The sequence below is a fragment of the Myotis brandtii genome, unplaced genomic scaffold, assembly GCF_000412655.1.
Source record: "Myotis brandtii unplaced genomic scaffold, ASM41265v1 scaffold6979, whole genome shotgun sequence".
NCBI classification, from domain to species: Eukaryota; Metazoa; Chordata; class Mammalia; order Chiroptera; family Vespertilionidae; genus Myotis; species Myotis brandtii.
Window position 1 is genome coordinate 6911 of NW_005370730.1, and position 7734 is coordinate 14644.

At 39.3% G+C, this 7734-nt stretch overlaps 1 long non-coding RNA gene across 1 annotated transcript in view; it reads left to right on the forward strand.

Moving 5' to 3' along the window:
• The first annotated feature begins 6369 nt into the window (after positions 1-6369).
• LOC106724029 overlaps positions 6370-7734 on the forward strand; it is a 20100-nt gene continuing 18735 nt past the window's right edge. The window contains exon 1 of the long non-coding RNA XR_001359779.1: positions 6370-6455. This is a non-coding gene — a long non-coding RNA (uncharacterized LOC106724029). The remainder of the gene's footprint in view (positions 6456-7734) is intronic.

Below are 7734 nucleotides of genomic sequence, written 5' to 3' on the forward strand. Positions count from 1 at the left end.
AGGCTGCCTATCTAGGCCCAGCCCAGCTGTGGGTTAATATCTAGAGTCCCCTTCTGCTAGCAGCCCTGTGGATCCCCTTCTACATTTGAGGGCTACACTGACCCCAATGGCCAAAGATTTTGTGGGGCGCGATCTTCCTCTGAGACTCTAGTCTTCTCTGCATGCATTTCTCCCTCCAGCCTGGATCCCAGATCTCACCTTTCTCTAGGTCAGTGGTTCTCAACCTTGGCTGCACATTAGAATCACCTGGAGCTCTTTTTAAAATCCTGATTTCTGGGCCTCATCCTCCAGAAATTCTGTTTCTTTGTTATGGGGTGGGGCCACAACATTAGTAACAAAGAAACAGAATTTCCGGAGGATGAGGCCCAGAAATCAGGATTTTAAAAAGATTCCCAGGTGATTCTAATGGGCAGCCAAGGTTGAGAACCACAGTTCTAGGCAATATTTGACAGATTGCCTCACCAGCTGTCTTTAATTGATCAATTTTGGGTGGGTGTTCAATTCAGCTGTTCCTTCTATCTGCTCTGTGAGAATGCACAGAGCCCGTCTGCTTATTTGGTACTGCGTTGTCTCTCACTGGACAGACTTTTTAGGCACCTGAGGTAAGGGGGGCTGGTTCCCGGTGTTCGTGGGTTCGCAGCTGAGGTATTTGTTTTTCCCTCTCTGTAATGGTGACCCCTGACCTCTGTGGGGTCCCACCCCAAGCACTCCACCTGGGGATCAGTCATAGAGGGTATCAGTGGTTCTACTACAGTATCTCTTGGTTTATAAATAATATGCTCCTTGACCTGACTCCAAGGGTAATGGGAGGTGAGTTTTGGGAGTCCAAGCTGTGGCAGGGCATTGTCATTCCATTTCTTTCATTTTTTTTTTCTGAAACACCACCCCCTGTTTAGATAGTGGAGAGCCACATGGCAGAACCTCATGTTCTCACAGATATCAGCTGGCTGTGTCACTGTTCATTCCCTCTTGGCTTGCCCTGCTGGACAGCCCCTCCCCGCTTCCGCAACTCTCTGTTTCCTCCTGACTGAAAGAAGCACCGGATACCGCCAGCTTCCTCCCCTCTTCTATCCAAACCATGAGCTCCCAGCTGTGATACTGTATCCAAGATCCATCTGCACTTTTCTCCCTTCTCATCTCCCTGTTTTCTCCGGTTGCCCACCTTTAGATGTTTCAATGTGCAGGTCTTTCAGGCATGCATCCGTATTGAGCAGGGATTTCTTTGTTGAATTATAGTTGGTTAACCTGTTGACATTTCAGGGGGAAAGGCCAAGGGGTTTTCTCAAGCTACCATTCCTCTGAAAGTTAAATCATAAAAACATTTTTTTATGATTTAACTTTTTATTAAACTTATTGAGGTTGTACTGGTTAATAAAATTATATAAGTTTCAAGTGTACAATTCTATAATACATCATTTGTATGGTGGACATTGTGTGCCCATCACCTAAAGTCAAATCTTGAATCACTATATATTTAAACTCTTTTGTTTTTGAAAATAATTTTAAAAGCTTGACATCTCCATTCTTAACCACTGAGTCATAGTATTCCCTCGCAATATGCCAATCAATCCCAAACTAACCTATTACAGATTTTCAAGTCTTACATTAAAATATTCAATCCATTTTGAGTTTATTCTTTTACATGGTATAAGAAAGTGGTCTAGTTTTTTTCATGTATCTGTCCAAATTTACCAACACCATTTATTGAATAGACTGTCTTTACCTCATTTTATGTTCTTGCCTCTTTTGTCAAATATGAATTGATCATATAAGTATGGGTTTATATTTGGGCCATCTATTATGTTCTATTGACTATGTGTATGTTCTTACACTTGTTCTAAACTGTTTTGAGTACTATAAGTGTGTAGTATAATTTGATAACAGGTACCATGGTATCTCTAACTTTGTTCTTCTTTGTCAAGATTTCTGGGGCTATTTGGGGTCTTTTGTGATTCCATATACATTTTTGGATTATTTGTTTTACTTTGGTCAAATACACCATTATTTTATAAGAATTTGGTTAAATCTGTAGATTGTTTTGGGTAGTATAGATATTTTAATGATATTAATTCTTCCTATCTATAAGCACAATTTAGGTTTTTGTTTATAAGTATCTTCTTCAATTTCTTCCTTCAGTGTTTTATAGTTTTCTGAGTACATATCTGTACCTCCTTGGTTAAATTTATTCTTAGGTTTTGTGAGTTTTCTTTTATGCAATTGTAAATTGAATTGTTTTCTTAGTCTTCCTTTCTGATAGTTCATTATTGGAGTATAAAAATGCAACTGATTTCTGAATACTCATGTTGTATCCTACTACTTTTCTGAATGTATCAAATCTAGTAGTTTTTTGATGGAGTTGTTAGGTTTTTCTAATAGTATATCATGTTATCTGTAAATAATGACACTTTTATTTATTTATTTTCAATTTGGATGCCTTTTGATTGCTGTGGCTAGAACTTCCAGTACTATGCTGAAAAAGGGTGGTGGAAATGGACATTTATGTCTTGTTCCTGTTCTTAATGGAAATTATTTAGTTTTCCCCTGTTGATTTTAAAGTTAGCTGTAGATTTTTCATACATGGTCATTATTATGTTGTGGTATATTCTATCTATTTCTAATTTTCTGAGAATTTTCATCATAAATAAGTGATGGATTTTGTCAAATATTATCTTGCATCTATTGATATGATCATATATGTATCCTTCATTTTGCTTATGTGGTGTATCACATTAATTGATTTGTGTATATTGTAGCAACCTTGTTTCACAGCAATAAATCCCACTTGATCATGATGGAAGATCTTTTCATTTATTTAAAAAAAAATATTTATTTATTTTTAAATATATTTTTATTGACTTTTTACAGAGAGAAAGGGAGAAAGAGTCAGAAACATTGATGAGAGAGAAACATCAACCAGCTGCCTCCCACACACCTCCCACCGGGGATGTGCCCGCAACCAAGGTACATGCCCTTAACCAGAATCGAACCTGGGACCCCTTAGTCCACAGACCGACGCTCCCTCCACTGAGCCAAACCGGTCTTGGCAGATGGAAGATCTTTTTAATGTAATTCAGTTTGCTAATATTGTGGAGGATGTTTGCATCTGTGTATATCAGTGGGGATAGCCTATAACATTCTTTCTTCTGTAGTATCTGTATCTGGTTTTAAAAAAGGATAATGCCCCAGGCTGGCATGGCTCAATGGTTGAGCATCGACCCATAAACCAAGAGGTCATGGTTCAATTCCTGGTCAGGGCACATGCCCAGGTGTGGCCTTAATCCCCATTGGGGTCTGTGCAGGAGGCAGCTGGTCAATGATTCTCTCTCATCACTGATGTTTCTATCTCTCCCTCTGCTTTTTTCTCTAAGATCAATAAAACTATATTTAAAAAATTAAAAAGAATAATTATGGTCTTGTAAATGAGATTGAGAGTCTTCTTTTCTGTTGAATTTTTTGGAACAGTTTGAGAAGGATAGGTGTCAATTCTTTTTTGAATCCTTGGTAAAATTCACCTGTGAAATCATTCATTCCAAGATATTTATTTGGTGGGGGTTATTTTTTAAATTATTACTGCTTCAATTTCATTAATTATAATCAGTCTGTTCAGATTTTCTACTTTTTAATTCAGTTTTGGGAGATTATATATCTCTGGGTATTAAAACATTTTTTTCAGATTGTCCAATTTGTTGGCATAGAGTTGTTTGTCAACTTTTTTTTATAATCCTTTGTATTTATGTGGTGTTAGTTGTTAGTTCTCCTCTTTCATTTCTGATTTTATTTACTTGGGTCCTCTCTATTTCCTTGAAGAATCTGGTTAAAGATTTCCCAATCTTGTTTATCTTTAGAAAAACAATTCTTGGTTTCATTAACCTTTTGTTGGGGTTTTAAACTCTTTTTAAAATCATCTTTCTGATATTTTATTATTTCCTTCCTTCTAGTCATTTTGGGTTTTGTTTGTTGTTCTTTTTCTAGTTCCGTTAGGGGTAAGATTCAATTGTTGTTGTTGTTTTTTGAAATTTTTCTTGTTTTTTGATGTTGCACTGCAATGCTATGAATTTTCCGCTTAAGATAATGTTTGCTGTATCCCACAAATTTTGGGTTGTTGTAAACCCATGGTCAACATAATAAAGACCATATATGAAAAACCCACATTGAAAACATACTCAGTGAGGGAAAAACTAAAATTATTTCCCTTAAGATAAGGAACAAGTCAGGGATGTCTGCTTTTAGCATTTTTATTCAACATAGTACTGGAAGTCCTAGCCATAGCAATCATATGAAAAGAAGAAATAAAAGGCATCCAAATTGAAAATAAAGAAGTAAACCTCTCATTATTTACAGTGAGACTCCACCAAAAAAAAAGCTATTAGACATGATACATTAATTCAGTAAAGTAACATGATATAACATTAATATTAAAAAATCAGACTTGCTGGTGTGGCTCAGTTGGTTGGAGCATAGACCCCAGCACTGAAAGGTTGTGGGCTTAATTCTTGGTCAGGGCACATACCTAGGTTGTGGGTTTGATCCCCCACCCTGATTGGGGCAAGTGCAGGAGGAAGCCAATCAATGTTTCTCTCTCACATCAACATTTCTCTCTCTTCCTTCCCCCTCTCTCTAAAAATCAATGAACATATCTTTGAGTGAGGATTAAAACAAGAAGAAATCAGTGGCATTTTTACACCCAAATATTGAACAATCAGAAATAGAAAATAATAAAAACAATCCCATTTATAATTGCACAAAGAATTCTTTCCTACAAATAAATTTAACCAAGGAGGTAAAATGCCAGTACTTGGGAAATTATAAGACAATAAAGAAAGAAATTGAAGGTGATACAAATTAGTGGTAGCATATACTGTGTGCATGGATAGAAAGAAGTAGCATCATTAAAGTCTTTATATTGCTCAAAGCAATCTATAGATTCAACTAAATTCTATTGGACAAAACAAAGAAACAAAATAGAAACAGACTTATAGATACAGAAAAAAGACTCACAGCTGTCACATAGGAGGTGTTTTAGGGAGCTGGGTGAGAAAGGTGAAGAGATTAAGCAGTACAAATTAGTAGCTGTTAAAAATAGCCACTGAAAATGCTGTTTGCAGCATGGGGAATATAGTCAATAATCTATAATAATAAAAGTGTAATATGCTAATTACACCAGACATCCAAATGACCTTCCGGACGTCATTCCGGACGTCCTTCAGACTAAGCTGCCATGGCGGGGGCCAAGGCAGAGGCAGTTATGGGTGATTAGGCAGGTGGTGAGCAGTAAGGGGCAATCAGGCAGGCAGGCAGAGTGGTTAGCGGTGATCAGGCAGGCAGGCAGAGGTGGTTAGGGGCAATCAGGCAGGCAAGCGAGTATTTTGGGGTGATCAGGCAAGTATGCAGAGTGGTTAGGGGTGATCAAGCAGGCAGGCAGAAATGGTTAGCGGTGATCAGGCAGGCAGGCTAGCAGTTAGGGGTGATCAGGCAGGCAGGCTAGTGGTTGGGGTGATTAGGCAGGCAGGCGAGTGGTTAAGGGCGATCAAGCAGGCAGGCAGAAGTGGTTAGGGGTGATCAGGCAGGCAGCAAAGTGGTTAGGGGTTATTGGGCAGGCAGGTAAGCAGTTAAGGGCATCGGGCAGTCAGGCAGAGTGCTTAAGGGTGATCAGGCAGGCAGGCAGAGGGGTTAGGGGTGATCAGGCAGGCAGGCAGATTGATTAGGGGTGATCAGGTAGGCAGGAAAGTGGTTAGGGGTGATCAGGCATGCAGGCAGGCAGGCAGGTGAACGGTTAGGAGCCAACAGTCCCAGATTGTGAGAGGGATGTCCAACTGCCGGTTTAGACCCGATCCCACAGGTATTACTGTGAGATCAGGCCTAGACTGGCAGTTAGACATCACCCAAGGTGTCCTGGATTGTGAGAGGGTGCAAGCCTGGCTGAGGGACCTCCCCCCTTCCCAGCATGAATTTTATGCACCGGGCCTCTAGTATAGAGATAACTGTCTATGGGGTCAGGTGGGTGCTTGGGCATCAGGGATATCACTCTGTAGAGTGCATGGTTGTTGGGTCACATTGCTGTACACCTGAAACTGGTGTGGAATGGTATTGAATTTAAACAGTGATTGAAAAATAAAATTAAAAATTGGGTTGCTGTGTTCCTGTTTTCATTTATCTCATGGTATATTTTTATTTCTTCCTCAATCTCATTGTTAACCCACTCATTGTTTAGTTATATGTTATTTAGTCTCAATGTATTTTTCAGTTTATTTCTGTTAACTGATTTCTAGTTTCCTACCCTATGGTCAGAGAAGATGCTTGGTATGATTTCAATCTTCTTACAATATTTGACTTGTTTTGTGTCATAACTTGTTATATATTCTAGAAATGTTTTATATGCACTTCAAAAGAATGTACATTCTGCTGCTTTGGAGTGAAATACTCTGACAATATCAATTAAATATATCTGGTGTAGTGTGTCTTTTAAGGCTATAATTTCCTTGTTGATTTTCTTTCTGGGAGATCTATACTTTAATGTCAGTGAGGTGTTAAAATCGCATACTATGACTATATTACTGTTGATTCTTCCTGTATGTCCATCAAGATTTTTAAAAATATATTTAGGTTCTCCTATGTTGGGTGCATAATGTTTATGAGGGTCATTTCCTCTTGTTGATTGATCCCTTTATCATTATGTAATGTCATTTTTGTCTCTTATTTAGACTTTGTTTTTAAAGTCTATTTTGTCTGATATAAATGTTTCTACCCAGCTCTTTTTCCATTTCTATTTGCATGTAACCTCTTCATACATCCCTTTACTTTCGATATATATCTTTAATTCTGATGTGTGTCACTTGTAAACAATATATATGGGTTTTGTTTACTTATCCAAAATACTAGCCCATGTCTTTTGAATGGACCATTTAGGCCATTTATATTTAAGGCAATTATTGACTAGTACATAATTTTTGCCCTTTTTATTCTTTGACTATGTTCCTTTTTTCTCTTTCTTTTTAAAAAAGTCCCTTTAACATTTATTTTTAGACACTATAGTAATGTATTCCATAACAGTTGCACCATTTTACATTTTCACCAATAGTGCACAAGGGTTTCAATTTTCCCTCAACCTTGCCAACATTTGTTGTTTTCCAGGTGTGCTTTTTTGTAGTGCCCATCACAATTAGGTGTGACGTGATATCTTGTTGTTTATTTTATTTGCATTTCCATAATTATTAGTAATACTAGAGGCCTGGTGCACAAAAATTTGTGCACTCAGGGGGGGGGTCCCTCAGCCCAGCCTGTGCCCTCTCGCAGTCTGGGACCCCTTGGGGGATGTCCAACTGCTGGCTTAGGCTCAATCCCCAAGGTAATGCCTAAGCTGGCAGTCAGACATCCCTCTGGCAGCCTGGGAGCCCTCGGGGGATATCCACTTGCCAGCGGGGAGCAGGCCTAAGCTGCAATTGGACATCCTTAGCGCTGCTGAGGAGGCAGGAGAGGCTCCCACCACCACCGCTGTACTGGCAGCCTTCAGCCTGGCTTGTGGCTGAGCAGAGCTCCCCCTGTGGGAGCGCACTGACCACCAGGGGGCAGCTCCTGCATTGAGCGTCTGCCCCCTGGTGGTCAGTGTGTGTCATAGTGACCAGTCATTCCCAGTCGTTCTGCTGTTAGGGTCAATTTGCATATTACCCTTTTATTATATAGGATAGAGGCCTGGTGCATGGGTGGGGGCCGGCTGGTTTGCCCTGAAGGGTGTCC